The sequence below is a fragment of the Balaenoptera ricei genome, chromosome 4, assembly GCF_028023285.1.
Source record: "Balaenoptera ricei isolate mBalRic1 chromosome 4, mBalRic1.hap2, whole genome shotgun sequence".
In the NCBI taxonomy this organism is placed as follows: Eukaryota; Metazoa; Chordata; class Mammalia; order Artiodactyla; family Balaenopteridae; genus Balaenoptera; species Balaenoptera ricei.
The window spans coordinates 152,232,548-152,251,408 of record NC_082642.1 but is presented as its reverse complement, the minus strand read 5'-3'; the positions used below and the strand labels follow the sequence as shown (position 1 = coordinate 152,251,408).

Below are 18,861 nucleotides of genomic sequence, written 5' to 3'. Positions count from 1 at the left end.
GCATGCCCTTTCCACTAAAATGTTGTTGCCTCCACATTAGAAACTTCTAAGTGAACTAGGAGAGATTTGAAGTTAAGGGATGAATTAGTCTCAAATTGCTGCAATAAAATTTGTTGTTATTAGACAAAATAACCTAAATCCACAAGAAACTTGTGTGCCATTTTGTTCAAAAACAAAAAACAAAAAAACTCTATTAGACTGTGAAAGGCACCTACAACATGCCTGCCCTTGGCAAGGGCTTCCAAACCTGGTTTTACCATTTCCTCCTCTTACCTCTAATTCCGGGCACCTGGGACTATTTCTGATCATCCAGGCCTCAGCTTTATACCCTGAAAAGAAAGTTGGCAATTTGTGATCCATAAACTATGACATGAGGTCAGTTAAAAAGTATCTTGTATCTTGCTTTAGTAATGGTAGTTATAACAACTTCAGCTACTCACACTTTACTTACGTTGTTCTAATAATAATGATATTCAACTTTATTTGAGCATCTCTTCTGTGCCAGGCACTTAGGACCTGTTAGTGATGTCACCGAGAGTTTCCATGTGGAATGGCGCTGTCTAGGGAAAACTGTTTTCCTTTACTCTCACACTTCACTTCTGGCCACTAAATTTGTGTGAGTGTGTGTGCTTTTTCCCACACTGACCAATCTCCACCACCAGCTGGGTGTCCTACAATTCAATTCAGATCCCACAAGACTGCTCCCCCCAACCCCAACTTCAGATGCCAATTGCAAGTCCAGGTTGTCACTTATGCTTCAAACTAACCAGCTATAAATCAGAGGTTCCCATGACCCCCTTCTGAGTTCGATAATTTGCTAGAAAATCTCACAGAACTCTGGAAAATAGATTACTTGCTAGACTACTGATTCATTATAAAAGGATACAACTCAGGCACAGCCATGTGAAAGATGCTTAGGGCAAGGTATGTGGAAAGGTGTGCAAAACTTGCATGCCCTTTCCAGGCACATTATCCTCCTGGCATGTGGACATTCACCATCCTGGGACTCTTGGAACCCCATAGTTCAGGGATTTTCACGAAGGCTTCATCACCTAGGCATGATCAGTTATTAACTCAGTCCTGGAGTGTGGGGAGGTAGGGCTGAAAGTTCCATGCTTCTCATCATGGCTAGGTCTTTCTGGTGACCAGCCTTCATCCTGAAGCCATCCAGGAGCCCACCAAGAGTTGCCTCATTAGAACAAGAGATGCTTCTATCACTTAGTAAATTCTAAGGGATTTAGGAGCTCTACAGCAGGAATCAGAATCAGAGACCAAATATTAGAACAAAAGGTGCTCCTAGCCTCTACATTGCTCAGGAAATCACAAAGGTTTTAGGAGCTCTGACTAGGAGCTAGAGATAAAGACCAAAATATATATATTTCTTATTGTATTATGACATCACAAGTGCTGAGAGGGGAACTCTGATTCTGCTGTTGTTTTGTTTTGTTTTGTTTTTTTGTTGACTATATCTTCCTTACAAAATGTTTCCCTACAATTAACTTGACAATGATCAGGCATCTCGCAAATACATCATTTCACTCTGAATTTCTAATGTCAGGAAGTAAAACAGAATGGGCTGTTGTATAGAGTAAGGGTCAGCAAATAAAGGTCAGCTGGCCAAACTTAGCCCACCACCTAGTTTTGTAAGTAAAGTTTTATTGTAACACGGCCATGCTCCTTTATTTATACCTTGTCTGTGGCTGCTTTCATGTTACAGTGAAAAGGCAGAGGTGAGTATATGCAACAGAGACCTTCTGGCCCACAAAACCTAAAACATTTATTGTATGGCTTTTTACAGAAAAAGTTTGCTGCTGCACGAATAATGAAACTAAAATACAGAGGAGGAGGATGTTGGTTTTGTACAGGATGGCAAAAATGGAAATCCAGTATTAACACTTTCCTGCTAAAAAGTGTTTAATTGCTAGGGTCATGTTAAAGCCTTAACTGAATAAAGCAAATGAGGTGTCTGTAGATGCATGGGTCACCTCACATGGTAAGTCTCAATCCATTTCATATGAACTAAAGTTGAAGCGGGATTTTTAAAAACTGGACTTAAAAATGCCTTTTAATTTTCATTTACCTAATGATGCTATACCTCTTTTCATGTGATTCTTTGCCACCTGTATATATTTGTGAGTGAATTGTGTGTTCAAATCTTTTGATCATTTTTTAATTGAATAGTTTGTGTTCTAATTATTGAATTTTTTTTTTAAAAAGAGATATACTGTGATGATTAATATTATGTATGATCTTGGCTGGGCTAGGGAGCCCAGTTGTCTGGTCAGACACCAGTCTAGAAGTCACTATAAAGGTATGTTTTAGATGTGATTAACGTTTAAATCAGTAGGCTTTGTGTAAAGCAGATTACCCTACATAATGTGGGTGGACCTCATCCAATCAGTTGAAGGCCTTAAGAGCAAAGCCTGAGGTTTATTGAAGAAGAAGAAATTCTGTCTTTCTCCAGATTGCAACATAGAAATTCTGCTTGAGTTTCCAGGTTGTTTACCTTCCTTGCAGATTTTGGACTCAAGACTGCAACATCAACTCTTACCTGAGTCTTCAGCCTTACCGCCCGCCCTACTTGATTTTGGACTTGCCAGCCCTCAAAATCACATTGGTCAATTCCTTAAAAAACTGCTCGTTTTCTCTCTTTCTATATATCCCATTGATTCTCTTCCTCTGGAGAACCCTGACTAGAAAGCAGACCATAAAATTCACTCATCCCCAGGTGATAATCAGAAGAAATGGCAGTCAAACTTGGTGAAGACCAGAGGAGAGAAAATGCCAAGGACCAGTTGTGACAAGCTCCCAAGATACTCTGTGCAGGTTTTCTGAGAGAGATTCGTTCTGCTGTGGTTGTCCTGGGGGTGGCCCTAAGTGGGAGAATGTTAAGCTGTTAAATTGGTCTCTCTAAGTGCGTGTTTCTAGGTAGACTGTACTTTGCTCCTCTTGGTTATTTTGTGCCTAGCCGTATGCCTGGTTCCTCCTAGGTGCTCAATAGCTTTGAATGAAAGAAAATATATTTGAATGAAAGAAAGAAGATGAGAATTCTAAGTCCTATCATCTATTAATGCCCTTGTAATGTAGCTGGAAGAATCTATGTTTTGACGATAACATATTAAAAAATTTTCCCTGGGATTCATCCATTATTCAGAAGGCACCAGCTTAATACAAATGCAGAATATCGGGGAAAAATTTTTTGAACATAACACAGTTTTTTGCCAAAGTAACTAACAGATGTTGGCTGACAGATTCAGTGGAATACCCATGGATGCCTCTCCATTTGACAGAGGAATTGTAAGCGCTGATTTGTTCTATGCTCTCCACTCATTGGCTGAATCAGGCCAGAACTACATTCACACCACTTTAGCCTCAATCAATAAATGATGAAAATGTATTATGTTTGAGTCCTGCAGATTGCACCTTTCTGAAGCTAGACTAGCACCAAGGTTGTATCAGAATGATTCCAGCGTGGTTTTATCGTTCACTCTGTAGACAAGCCCTCATTCTGTGCAGTGTCAGATGTAGTGGAGAAAATAAAAAGACAAGGATAAAAATTATAGTAATATTTTTTCATCATGTTCCTAGCAGCATTATTCACAATAGGCAATAGGTGAACATAATCCAAATGTCCATCGATAGATAAATGGATGACCAAAATGTGGTCTATACATAAAATGGAACATTATTCAGTCTTAAAAGGAAAAGAATTCTGACACATGCTACAACATGGAGGAACCCAAGAGGACATTATGCTAAGTGAAATAAGGCAGACACAAAGGGACGGATACTGTATGATTCCATTTAAATGAGGTACCTAGAGTAGTCAATTTCATAGAAACAGAAAGTAGATTGGTGGTTGCCAGGGGCTGGAGGAGGAGTGATGGGAAACTGTTTAATGAGTACTGAGTTTCAGTCTTTTAAGATGAAAAGAGTTCTGGAGGTTGGTTATACTGCATACTACTGAACTGTACACTTGAAAGTGGTTAAGATGGTAAATTTGATGTTATGTGTATTTTACCACACTACAAATTTTAAAAATTAACAAGGAAAAAATGGTAATAATTTTAACAAGAGCTATCACTGTTTTCTATATTAACTATATGCCCAACCTTTCATGAACATCTTTTAAACAATCATATGAGTTAAATACTCTCATGAGTCCAAGATTATGATGAGTAATGGAGGATCAAAGCATTTAAATAACCTGACCAAGATCAAGATCTATGTAACCTGGAATACCGAACTGCTTTTGACCAGAAAAGGCAGGATTTCAAATAAACAGGACTGGGGCTTGGGTGAGGCAAGTGAGGCACTTGGTCCTGGCATAAAATTTAAGGGGGCGCCACAAAGCTCAGTAATCAAGATAAATGACATTGTGGTGCAATCTTTAAAAAAATAAAAGTTAGTATAAAAATCTATGATGAACAAAATATGAAAATGTAAAATAAAGACAGGGTCTAATAGAATGAGGGAAGGTTGTTGAGTAATTGCAGCGTCAATCCTGCAGAGAAGTCACTTATTACAGTCAGGATAGTTTCACATCACTGACTGAACATTAAAGGAGTGCCACCCAACCATTTTAACATGATCAGATATTTGTAAAAGTTACAATAAAAACCGATGAAGAAGAGCCCTGTGAACCTGTGGAAAGAGAGAGACGTTTAAGCACAACAGGGTGAAACACTGTTAGAAGGAAATGGAGCTTTGTAATAACTTGGCACCACATTCAGAAGGCTTAATTTCAAGAGATATTTATCCCTATGATAGCTGGTAATACTGCTCTAGTAAGTCCTGTATGTTGTGCTTAAGATGAAATTAATTGGGGTTTTCTGAGTCTGTGTGATGTGCTGGAACCATGACACTGTTGGGACTCTGCCACTTACTAGCGGGGGGCTGTTTGGAGGATAATTAACCTCTCTGGGTCCTAATTTCATAATCTTTAAAATAAGGATCATGCCTGCTTTGTCGACTTCATAGAGTTCTTGTGAGGATCAAGTGAGATAATGATTGCAATAGTGCTTTATAAAATTGCGGTGATCTGCAAAGTTGGCCATTGTTATTTCAAGGTGAATTCTTTTTTGAAGCTAGATTAGGGAGCCAAAACTAATATCCATCTTATAGACTGTATCACGCAGGATTTTTCTGTGTATAGTTATGTTTGGGGGGGGGGTGGGGACCTGATTCGACTTATGGTCTCTCTGAATCCACATGTTATTGACAAATGAATCAACAAATTGATACAAAGTGGGTAAAGATTTTAACACTGAGAACTGGCAGGAGATTGTTTATTTTAGGTATTTTACACAGGGAATTGTGTTAAAAGGTGGATAATGTCTTCAGATATGGCTAAAGGTCGAAATGAAGGACAAGAGTCAGGCTTACATGTTGGATGGCAGAGAGATAAAAACATTCTTAGTTCAACCAAACTTTTTGTTGAGTGAGATTAAGCTGGTTCTGGGTACCTGGGAACGGGTGGAGAACCTGGCCAGAGCTGGATGTACCAAAGAAATGGGTGGTCATTTAGTCATCATCTCAGTAGTTTGGTGATTCACTTGTAGGAGCAAAAATGTACCAATGTATCATCTATCATGGACATTTAAAAAAGTATAGACAAAGTGTTTTGAAAAAACGCACTATCTCTACTATGTCATAAATATATTTATGTCAAAATAAGATATCGAAGAACCTATTCACACATTTCAAGCCCTTGAAACTTTTTAAAAGCAGAAAGTATAAGAAAGCAAGCCATTTGTTGAAGGAACAATATTGAAAAATCTTTAAGTAATACCTCTTTGACCTTAAGTCTAAGCCATCTATCTTGAACTAGTATTGGTATTTGGCTGCTGGAAATGCTTGGCAAGGTAGAATGTTTTGATTTCATTTGATCTCTCATCATACCAGGCATTTGATTTTTTTCCCCCTGAACTAGAGAGCCTTGGATTTGGTGGGCACCACCCAAATTTCAACACTGACAGAGCTTTTGTATTAAGCTAAGAGTGGGAGATTGTTTGGACAAATTATTCATACCCTTTGCTGGGAAGGAAAGATTTGTTTCAGGGAAGAGATTACCTGTGTGTGCGCCAGGCCTGGGGGCCTTAGACCTCAATTTGCTGGTGCATTAGCCTGTGCATTAAAGGAATTGCATTTTTATTGGATCATGTCAAGCTGTTGATTGGAAAAATAAAAGTGACCTTTAAATTTTTCACCAGCTGTGACAAGATAGAGATGGCACATCCAAAGAATGGGCTGGAAATGGTGAACGGTTAATGATATCATTGTTCTCCTAGCCCATCCTATGAGAAGAACCATCCATTTCCTCAATTGCTCTGACCAGGATTGGCCCTGTGCATTATGTAAGGTGAGCTGTGCCTCCTTGTTAGGATAGCAAGGTCTTAAAATGCCTCTCTTCTAACTCTTCATTCTATTATCCTTGCAAGTCTCTAAAAGTAAAGGTGCAACATAATGGTGGTGTGGGAAGGGAGGGCAGTAATGAATCTAGGAAGATGAAGGTGGGGTACCTTTAAAGTGATATGTCTGTGCACTTTATGGCAAAAGAAGACATCAGTTAGGTGGTTTTGTAAAAGGTGAGTAGCCATGGAGATGGAAAGGAGTTGGAAATTAAGACAAATATCATCTAGACCATGACCTACATGTGATAAGGCCCTTTCCCATTTTTATACCAGGAGCATTGATGAACTCTCCAGAGTCACTGTATTCCTAGAATAAAGGGCTGGCAGGACCATGTAAGAAGTCAGTCTTTTCCTTAGTGCTTGGTGCGTTCTCAGCCCTCACATTTCTGTGCCACCTTCATTAGATTTATGCACAGCATGCGATGTAATTTCTTATCTTTCTGTCTTCCTCAATGCAGCAATTGGTACATGGAGTTGCTTGGAGGCAGGTTTTGCAGTCATCATATCTAGAACCTTTTTATAAATAGGATAGGAGCACTCTATTATAAATATGGCTGCTTTCCAGTTTTTTTTTTTTCTTCACAATCGGTTCTTTTTCTGTTATATCAGTATGAAGCTTATTTTGACTGGAGGTGGGGGAAATATGACTCAGTGTTATCCTAACAAAAACCAAATAATTTACTACAAACATGTCTTAATCACAAGGATGAAGCTGATAGGCAAAATTATTCTCCTCTGTCACAATCGCCTTATTTTGATTTGTGGTATATATAAGTGGAATGATTAAAATGAATCTGAACTAGACATTGTGATTTAAATTCTGTCAACTTGGTCTGTCTATAAATAAGTGGTTCTTTTACAAAGTGAAATGCTCTTTAGACCTGAGAATGAAATAAACACAATTTAAAATTTCCATAAAATCCAACAATCAACTGTTTGTTGATGAAGCTGATTGATTGATCTCCTTTTATTCTAATTTCTTCTGTTATTAATGGAAAAGTTGGGGGCTTTTAACAAGCATCAAGTCACCAATTACATCATCTGTTACAAAGTAGGGAAAGGAACTTCTTCTCCTATGTAGAATGTAGAAGGTCTTGGCCAATGCTTTTGCTGCAACAATTAGAAAGAAACAGATAATTTATAAATTTACCAAAAGCCTATTGTTATAGGCATCAGAAAGCTAGAAAAGCAATGAGGACTAGAAAAACTAAACTTCCAAGGAGAGAATCCTTCTAGGGTGAGCTGGCAGTCAGAAGCTTTCCTCATCCCTCTGTAATCATTTGCCAATTCTGGATATGTGGTGAGAAACAAAGACCCTTCCCCAGAAAAAGAGGACTTGCAGCAGACACTTGTCTAGTCTCCCCAGTAAGACATTTTCAAATTTTGAGCCCTCATTGGATGGGAGGACAGAGAGCTAATTTGAAGACTTCTGAAGGGCAAAACTGAAACTCTCAGAATCTTTCAGGGCCAAGGAGACAAAGGCCCCATCAGAATCTCAATAAAAAGCTAGGATGTCCATGCCCTAGACGTTAAAGAAAAAGCAGGAGTATTATGAGTCTTACTAAAACTAAAACCTGGCCAATTTCCAGCTTAACCCATTATTGGATTGAATGATTAGTCCTTTACACTATCTACCTAATGGAGGAAAGAGAAATTCCCTTTGGTGAATGATAAAATCATCTGGAGTCTCTGCAGTTTTTAATGTCTGTTTACAATAAAAAATTACAAGACATGAAAAGAGGTAAGACTATATTATTGATAATCAAGAAAAAAGAGATAATAGAAGATGGCCCACAGATGGTCAAATATTGGAATTAGCAGCCAAGGATTTAAAAATAACTATGATTAATATGTTCAAAAATAGAGAAAAAATGGATAAAAGAGATGGAGAATTTTACCAAAGAATTGGAATCTATAAAAAATCAAATGGATATTCTAAAATGGGAAAATACAATATCTGAAATTAACAATATATGGAGCTTAGCAGTGGATTGGACATAACAGAACACAAGAATAGTGAACTGGAAAGCAAGCCAATAGCATTCAATTCAGATTTAATAAAAGATAGATATGTTAGACCCATATGGAATATGCTAAAGAGATCCAATATACATATAATTGAATTCCCTGACTGAATGGAGGAAGAAATTAGGGCGGAAGAAAGTTTCAAAGTGATAATGGCTGAGAATTTTATCCAGCTGAATCCACAGGTTCAAGAAATTCATGGAATCTTGAGTAATGGAAATACAAACAGAGGCACATCATACTACAACTGCTGAAAACCGAAGTAAAATCTACAATCTTAAAAACAACTAGAGAAAAAAGACATATTACCTTTAAAAGATCCAGACTTAAGACTGACAGTTGGATGTTTATGAGCAACCATGGAATCCAGAGGACAATTTAAAGTGATGAGAGACAATCACTGCTAACATAGAATTAAGAATATTTTTCAACAATAAAAGTGAAGTAAAGATATTTTTAGACAAATAAAAATGGAGAGAATTTGCTGCTGGCATGTTTGTATTAAAAGAAAAACTTATTTTCTCCAGGAAGAAGAAAAATGATTCCACATGATAATATGGAGATGCAGGAGGAAATGAATAATATTAGGAGGGATAAACAGGTGGCTAAGTCGAAATAATTCTTGATTGTGCAAAGCAATAATTGTAATGTCTTTGAAGTTTAAAATAGGTGCAGGAAAAATGTGTAATAATAATAAAGTAAAAGTTGGAGTGGAGGTAAATGGAATTAAACAGTTCTAAAGTTCTAGCAGAATTGGGATGATAAAAATTATATTATGTTAGACTGTGATATATCAAGAAAGCATGTTGTAATCATTAGGTTAACCATTAAAAGAATAGTAAAAGAATACATAGCTAGCGTGCTAATAGAAAGAAAATAAATACAGTAATTAAAGTATATGACTACTAAAAGATGTGGAAAGTAAAACTAACATTCGATGGATGCTTTTTGCCTGTATCCCAGGTACTGTTACCTAGTTGTCCCAGGTAATCCTCAGCATTTTTGTGATACCTACCTTATCATTTCCATTTGATAAATGGAGCAACTGAATTTGTTGGGATTCTTAGTTGGAAACAGAAGAACATACACCAATGTGCATAAATAGAAGCAGAACTTAATATAGGATTTATTGGAAAGCTCACAGACCCTTGTAAGGGTAGACAGTCTTTGTGAAGACTCTACCACCTTCACAGGACACAGATACCACAGTTTTTTATCACTGATGCTGGAGGCCTCTTTTGCTTTATAAGCTGGAGGCTTCCATTGTCTCTCTCACAAAAGACAAAAATTGTGGGGAGCTTATGCTTCCCTAAGTTGCTTACTACTGCACTAAAGTCTCTTGAGGGTGCATCTGATTCATCAAGCCTAGATCACATGCTACATTTCAATTGCAAGGAAAGCTTGTAAAATGAGTTTCTAGCTTATTATAGGGGAAGTAGGACTGATAAGGGAGAAATTTCCATAAACACAGGCAGAGTGTTCAGAAATGTGCTGGGGTGTGTGTGTGCGTGTGTCTGTGTGTCTCTGTGTGTGTACAGATGACAGATATCCACTACAGGAAGTGAAGCTTATGGATGCTGAGTGCCATCTAGGGGTCTCCAAACATTAAGTGATGGTCCAGAGGTTGGAGCCCAGGGCTATTGGCCCCAGAGTATGAAACACTCTGAACTGTCATTCATTAGATCCCCTCTGGGTTTGTGAGACACACTATATATAAGGTATTGGGAGGATGCCAGTACTTCCTGAATGGCATATCAGGACTGACGGGCTAGGGTTGGAGATAGAGCATGGACCAGGAAGGTGTTTAGTTCTGTGGCAGTAATGCCCTAAGCTCATATTCCTGTTGGCACCTGACACCCCAGGAGCTGCACTTTTAGAAACCTCCACATCAATTAACTGACAGCTCCTCACGTCTTAGGTACTGTCTGTTTCTGCTCAATTGTCTGTGTGAGAAAGAGAATCCAAAGACAAAAAGGAAAATTCTAGCTATCTAAGAATTAACAAGTGAACCACCAAGGGAAAATGGAATTTTTTCTGGTTCAGTAACAAAAACCATCTTATCCCAGATTGAAAAAACAAAACAAAACAAAGAAGTGTTGTGGGTAGTCAGACATGGGATCTGAGTGTGTGTATGATTATTTTAACCCACAGCACATAATTAAAAACACTACTTTGATAAACTGATCTGTTAGATCCTGCAGATAATATGAAGGCGTTTTGGGGGGAGAGATTTTTCAGACTAATGGATTTATTTCTGGTTTATTGATAATAATGACTTGTGTTTGTAGAACACGTGCCTATTCTCAGGATGCTTTCCTATGGTGTCTCTGTCTCTGACTTGCTCCTCTCGGCACTGGCTGGTGGGCAGTATAATTCCATTTGATATAGGAGGAAACAAGTTGTAGGTATGAAAGAATGTTTTGGTATTATGTATCAAGGGGACACTCTGCTTTCTCATTTTAATACTTAGTGTATTATCTTTTTATTTCAGTTTCTATATTTTTTCTAGTAATAGGAAGGGGGATTAGAGGATATTATCAATAAGCCATTGGTTATTCATCAGCCTCTCAAGAAATATATTTATTATCATAATGATCAAATTTGCATTTTCTATGTCAGACATATATACTAGTGTTTTCTTATCCCTATCTGATTGCATAGTGGCCATACTGTGCTGCTTTTAATTGACATTGGTGTCAAACCAATAGCAGATATCAATTAAAGAAACATACTGAGATTAAATCATAAAAGAAAACATTGGAGGTATAGTTAGTGTAAGTTGATATTTTGGGTTTATTACATGGTTAGAGGGACTCTAATCCATACTATACTGGACATATGTTCTTGCTCTCAAAGAACAGTCTCAAAAGGCTGTGTGAAAGACATTTTCTTAAATGCCCCCTTTTCAATAGGTAAGTCTTGCTGCCCTCAACTTTTAAAAATTTGTTTACTTTTTGTTGGTTTGAAATAAGAGGAAAAGGGTCAGAAACATAAAACATGGATGGAAAAGAAGGGAAGTGTGAGAACATGGGTGTGAATGAAGTTGATCAAAAACAGTAATGAGGGACTTCCCTGGCGGTTCAGTGGTAAAGACTCCGCACTGCCAATGCAGGGGGTGCAGGTTCGATCCCACATGCTGTGTGGTGTGACCAAAAAAAAAAAAAAAAACCCAAAAAACAAAAACAACAAACAAAACAGTGTTGAGAAGGAACAGGAGATGCACTTACTACCCAGCTGAGCTTTGAATTAATTATTATTGTTGTACATTTCTAGGGCACCGAAAATGTAACTTGTTGCTATTTGATAAAGACGTTCTGCCAGTCCCTTACCTCCAGGGAAACAATAACCCAATGAAATAAGATATCTGATTCAAGAGGGAAAATTACATGGCTTAAAAGAAATCAGGAGGCAGAGTCAAGATGGCAGTGTGGGAAGACGTGGAGTTCATGTCTCGCCACAACTAGGGCACCTGCCGGAAGCTGGTGGGGGATCCTGACACCCAAGGACATGGAAGAACCCCCAAGCAAACCGGTAGGACATTGGGGGACTGAAGGGGGAGGAGAAGTGGAGGCCAGACAGGACCAGCGCCCCTGAGGGGTGGCTGAGAGGGGGGAGGGGTTCCCAATCCTGGAGGGACCCTTGGGGGCTCAGATCGGGGGGGGAGTGCACCCAGCGTTTCCCCTGCCCAATCAGCTGGGGAAGTCTGCCTTGCTCTCAGGCCATGTCCTATGCCCTCAGAGGTCCCTTCCGGGCCGGGTTGGTCCTGGGGACATAGGAGGGAAGCTGGGAGAGAACAGGAGAGGCAGGTAGGAAAGGCCTTCCAGGACTGGAGGAGTGAGAGAGGAGTGGAGGGTGTTTGCCCATCCACTCGAGCCCAGGAAGCCTGCTGGGCTCCCAGGTTGGGTCCCCCACTCTCTGAGACCAGAGGCAGGAGGCACACCTGGGCCCCTTCTGTTCTGTTGAGCCTAAGCTCCACCCCCCACACCCCCTGGGACCTTTTCCAGCCCGGTGGGTCCTAAGCATAGGCCCTGCCCACCACCCAAACCTCACCCCTGCTTACACCCTGCCCTCCACAACCAAGGCCTTTTCCACTTTTTTTGTTTCTCCTCCTCTTTTTTACTGTTGTGGTTCTGTTTTACCTTCCAGTTGTTGTTTCATCTATATTTTTATTTTTATATTTTTTCTAACATATCTGTTAGTTTCCTAGTCTAATTTTATTTTTTACTTTGTTATTGTTCTCATTTTTTTTTTTTTTTTTGCTGCCCCACATGGCTTGGGGGATCTTGGTTCATGAGCCAGGGGTCAGACCAAGGCTCCTGTGGTGGAAGCTCCGAGTCTGAACCACTGGACTAACAGAGAACCTCAGACCCGAGGGAATATTCATCGGAGTGAGGTCTCATGGAGGTCCTCATCTCAGCACCAAGACCCAGCTCTACCCAACAGCCTACAAACTGCATTGTTGGAAGCCTCAGGCCAAACAACCAGTAAGACAGGAACACAATCCCACTCATAGAAAAAAGGAAAAGAAAACGATGAGATGGCAAAAAAATATGTCACAGATGAAGGAGCAAGGTAAAAACCCAAAAGACCCTTTTCAGACCTAGGGACACATGCAGACTGAAAGTGAAGGGATGGAAAAAGATATTCCATGCAAATGGAAATGAAAAGAAAGCTGGAGTAGCAATACTTGTATCAGATAAAATCGACTTTAAAATAAAGACTGTTACAAGAGATAAGGAAGGACACTACATAATGATCAAGGGGTCAATCCAAGAAGAAGATATAACAATTATAAATGTTTATGCACCCAACATAGGAGCACCTCAATACATAAGGCAAATGCTAAGAGCCATGAAAGGGGAAATCGACAGTAACACATTAATAGTAGGGGACTTTAACACCCCACTTACACCAATGGACAGATCATCCAAACAGAAAATAAATAAGGAAACACAAGCTATAAATGACACAATAGATGAGATAGATTTAATTGATATTTATAGAACATTTCACCCACAAGTGGCAGAATACACTTTCTTCTCAAGTGCACATGGAACATTCTCCAGGATAGATCACATCTTGGGTCACAAATCAAGCCTTGGAAAATTTAAGAAAATTGAAGTTTTATCAAGCATCTTTTCTGACCACAACACTATGAGATTGGAAATAAATTACAGGAAAAAAAAATCGTAGAAACCACCAAATATATGGAGGTTAAACAGTGCACTACTAAATAACCAAGAGATCACTGAAGAAATCAAAGAAGAAATAAAAAAATACATAGAAAGAAATGACAATGAAAACACAATGACCCAAAAGCTATGGGACACAGCAAAAGTAGTTCTAAGGGGGAAGTTTACAGCAATTCAGTCTCACCTCAAGAAACAGAAAAGTCTCAAATAAACAATCTAACCCTACACCTAAAGCAACTAGAGAAAGAAGAACAAAGAAAACCCAAAGTCAGTAGAAGGAAAGAAGTCATAAATATCAGAGCAGAAATAAATGAAATAGAAACGAAGAAACAATAGCAAAGATCAATAAAACTAAAAGTTGGTTCTTTGTGAAGATAAACAAAATTGATAAACCCTTTGCCAGACTCATCAAGAAAAACAGAGGACGCAAATCAATAAAATTAGAAATGAAAAAGGAGAAATCACAACTGACAACGCAGAAATATAAAGAATTATGAGACTACTACAAACAACTATGTGCCAATAAAATGAACAACCACTAAGAAACGGACAACTCCTTGGAAAGGTACAATTTTCCAAGACTGAACCGGAAAGAATTAGAAAATATAAACAGACCCATCACAAGTAATGAAATTGAAACTCTAATTAAAAATTTTCCAACCAACAAAAGTCCAGGACCAGATGGCTTCACAGGTGAATTCTATCAAACATTTAGAGAAGAGCTAACACTGATCCTTCTCAAACTCTTCCAAAAAAGTGCAGAAGGAGGAACATTCCCAAATTCATTCTACAAAGTCACCATCACCCTGATACCAAGACCAGAAAGAAATATCACAAGAAAAGAAAATTATAGACCAGTATCACTGATGAACATAGAGGCAAAAATGCTGAACAAAATACTAGCAAACAGAACCCAACAACGTATTAAAAGGATCATACACCATGATCAAGTGGGGTTTATCCCAGGAATGCAAGGATTCTTCAATATATGCAAATCAATGTGATACACCATATTAACAAATTAAGGAATAAAAACCATATGATCATATCAATAGATGCAGAAAAAGTTTTGACAAAATTCAATACCCATTTATGATAAAAACTCTCCAGAAAACGGGCATAGAGGGAACCTACCTCAACATAATAAAGGCCATATAAGACAAACCCATGGCCAACATCGTTCTCAATGGTGAAAAACTGAAAGCATTTCCACTAAGATCAGGAACAAGACAAGGATGTCCACTCTCACCACTCTTATTCAACATAGTTTTGGAAGTCCTAGCCACGGCAATCAGAGAAGAAAAAGAAATAAAAGGAACACAACTTGGAAACAAACAAGTAAAATTGTCACTGTTTGCAGATGACATGATACTATACATAGAGAATCCTAAAGATGCCATGAGAAAACTACTAGTGCTAATCAATGAATTTGGTAAAGTGGCAGGATACAAGATTAATGCACAAAAATCTCTTGCATTCCTATACACTAACAATGAAAATCAGAAAGAAGAATTAAGGAAACAATCCCATTTACCATCACAACAAAAAGAATAAAATACCTAGGAATAAACCTACTTAAGGAGGTGAAAAACTTTTATTCAGAAAACTATAAAATACTGATGAAAGAAATCAAAGATGACATAAAATGATGGAGAAATATACCATGTTCTTGGATTGGAACAATCAATATTGTGAAAATGGCTATACTACCCAAAGCAATCTAAAGATTCAATACAATCCCTATCAAACTACCAATGGCATTCTTCACAGAATTAGAACAAAAATTTTACAATTTGTATGGAAACACAGAAAACCCCGAAGAGCCAAAGCAATCTTGAGAAAGAAAAATGGAGCTGGAGGAATCAGGCTCTCTGACTTCAAACTATAGTACAAACCTACAGTAATCAAGACAGTATGGTACTGGCACAAAAACAGAAATATAGATCAATGGAACAGGATAGAAAGCCCAGAGATAAACCCATGCTCATATGGTCAACTAATTTATGACAAAGGAGGCAAGAACATACAATGGAGAAAAGACAGCCTCTTCAGTAAGTGGTGCTGGGAAAACTGAACAGCTACATGTAAAAGAATGAAATTAGAACACTCCCTCACACCATACACAAAAATAAATTAAAAATGGGTTAGAGACCTAAATGTAAGTCCAGACACTCTAAAACTCTTAGAGGAAAACAGAGGAAAAACACTCTTTGACATAAACCACAGCAAGATCTTTTTTGACCCACCTCCTAGAGTAATGGAAATAAAAACAAAAATAAACAAATCGGACCTAATTAAACTTCAAAGCTTTTGCACAGCAAAGGAGACCATAAACAAGACGAAAAGACAACCCTCAGAATGGGAGAAAATATTTGCTAATGTAACAACAGAAAAAGGATTAATCTCCAAAATATACAAACAACTTGTGGAGCTCAATATCAAAAAAACAAACAATTCAATTAAAAAATGGGCAGAAGACCTAAATAGACATTTCCCCAAAGAAGACATACAGATGGCCAAGAGGCACATGAAAATATGCTCAACACCGTTAATTATTAGAGAAATGCAAATCAAAACTACAATGAGATATCACCTCACACCAGTCAGAATGGCCATTAAGAAAAAATCTGGAAAGGGTGTGATGAAAAGTGAACTCTCCTGCACTGCTGGTGGGAATGTAAATTGATACAGCCATTGTGGAGAACAGTATGGATGTTCCTTAAAAAACCAAAAATAGAACTACCATATGACCCAGCAATCCCACTATTGGGCATATACCCTGAGAAAACCATAATTCAAAAAGAGACATGTACCACAATGTTCACTGCAGCACTATTTGCAATAGCCAGGACATGGAAGCAACCTAAGTGTCCATCAACAGATGAGTGGATAAAGAAGATGTGGCATATATATACAATGGAATGTTATTCAGCCATAAAAAGAAACGAAATTGAATTATTTGTAATGAGGTGGGTGGACCTAGAGTCTGTCATACAGAGTAAAGTAAGTCAGAAAGAGGATAACACATACCGTATGCTAACACATATATATGGAATCTTAAAAAAAAAAATGGTACTGATGAATCTAGTGGCAGGGCAGGAATAAAGACGTAGACATAGAGAATGGACTTGAGCCACGGGGTGGAAGGGGCAAAGTGAGAGTAGCATCAACATATATACACTACCGAATGTAAAATAGTTAGCTAGTGGGAAGCAGCTGCATAGCACAGGGAGATCAGCTCGGTACTTTGTGATGACCTAGAGGGGTGGATAGGGAGGGTGGGAGGGAGGCTCAAGGGGGAGGGGATATGGGGACATATGTATACATATAGCTGATTCACTTTGTTGTACAACAGAAGCTAACACAGTATTGTTAAGCAATTATACTCCAATAAAGATCTTAAAAAAAAAAAAAAGAAATCAACCAGAAAGATTTCATTTATGAAACTGGTTGGAAGACATCTTTGTATTTTAAATCATTGGGACCATATTGCTTGGGACTCTCAGCTATACTTTCTGTTGTGTTGTGTGAAGGTCCAAATGTCAAAATAATATTTTCTCTCTGGAGTGATATAATGTGATTTCAGGCTGATACACACCCGTTCCCAAGCTTATAGGCTCATGGGTGCCTGCCTTTAGGTGGACTCACTATTCCTGCTCACCTGTGTGGGTACATTCAGGACTGTTCAGGGACACTGCCAATGCCAGTACCTTACAGAGACAGTTGATAACAGTGCAAACCTGAAATGCTTTAGGAAGAACAATGGAACGTGATTTAATGCTGAGAATGACAGTCTAATTATCTGAGGTCAGAGACCAGCAACTAGTGCTTATGATTGATTTTGGATAGCTGAACGTGGTTTTCTACCTTTGGAGTGAGTCTAGAGGCTGATCTCCTTTAAAAAGGAGTAATTTTCATATCACCTTTAAGAGTATAAGTTGGCAAGTTATGGCCAGTAGGCCAAACGCAGCCCTCAGCCTGTTTTTGTAAACAGTTTTGTGAATGAAGGTAGGTCACAGGCACACTCATTTATTTGATGTATTACCTATGACGACTTACATGCTACAACAGTGGGGTTGAATAATTGTGGCTGAGCCTCTAAGGACTGTAAAGTCTAAAATATTTACTATTTGGCCCTTTACAGGAAAAGTTTGCCACCTCCGTCCTAGTGTGTAGGCATTGAGAGACCATATATACCTGGGGACAGCCACATGAGTTTGGTTGTCACGGGGATTCTTAACATCCCTCTTCTGCATTTCTTGCCCTTCTACAGGCTGCTATTTAATTTATTTTATTTTATTTTAAAACCACCTTCAAATACCCACGTCCTCTTACTTTCTTAGGATTCAGTGGAAAGATATATCTCTCCATATAAAATGGTTAGTGGGTTGCAATGCTGAAGAAATTTATATCAAAATATTAGAAGTTCAATGTGATATTCTTGCAGTTTTTCTATAGGTCTGGAATTTTTTTTTTAACTGAAGAGATTAACAAAAAATTGAGAAATAAGAAGGAATTTTTCCTCAGGTATACACACACATGTTTACAGACACATATGTAGAAAAATATCCATTATAGCACTATTTACAATAAGCAAAGATTAATAGACATAAATGTCTGTTAACGTGGTTAAATAGTGGCACGTTCATTCATTCATACAATGGATGACTGTGCAGCTATAAAAAAGGAGATGACCCTTTTTAACTGTTGGAAGATTTAAATGTTAAATGCAGAGCAGTTTGATATGCTTTCAGTGGTATGGAAAAGAGAGAAGGATACGATGGAATATAGAGATATAGCTATAGATTTTTTCCAATAAATATTCAGTCTCTGGAAAGTTATATAGGAAACTGCTAACATTGGTTGCCTCCAATCCTGGGAGATGAGTTAAGAAAGGAGGCATTTTTCCATATAACCTTTCTAATTTTTGAGTTTCTAACCATGCAAGCAAATTACTTTTTCAAAAAGTAAAAACTAAGAGAACATTTTTTAAAAAAGGAAAAAAAGTGTAGGTGTGTTGCTCATATTGAGTTACCCAAGTGATGTAATTGGCCAAGGTCAACATCCCTGTTAGTAAACATCAGGCTGAACCCATGTCTAAACCAGAGCCCAGAAGCTACTCAAAAGAGAGTTCGAGGTGGAATGAAGGCTTTGCTCTGACAGAGATGAGAACATTCATTGTCTTTTTTTAAATCCACTGACTCTGCTGGCAAAATATTGAGAAACTTCAA

At 38.2% G+C, this 18,861-nt stretch overlaps 1 protein-coding gene across 28 annotated transcripts in view; it reads left to right on the top strand.

Moving 5' to 3' along the window:
* SETD4 (SET domain containing 4) overlaps positions 1-18,861 on the top strand; it is a 459,131-nt gene that overhangs the window by 242,731 nt on the left and 197,539 nt on the right. Inside the window, exon 18 of one of the 28 annotated variants that reach the window (XR_009502987.1) lies at positions 1,799-1,845. The exons of the other annotated variants lie outside the window; for them this stretch is intronic. The gene's annotated coding sequence lies outside the window, so the exon portion shown is untranslated. Of the gene's footprint in view, positions 1-1,798; positions 1,846-18,861 lie in introns of those variants that run through there. 28 annotated transcript variants of the gene reach the window in all.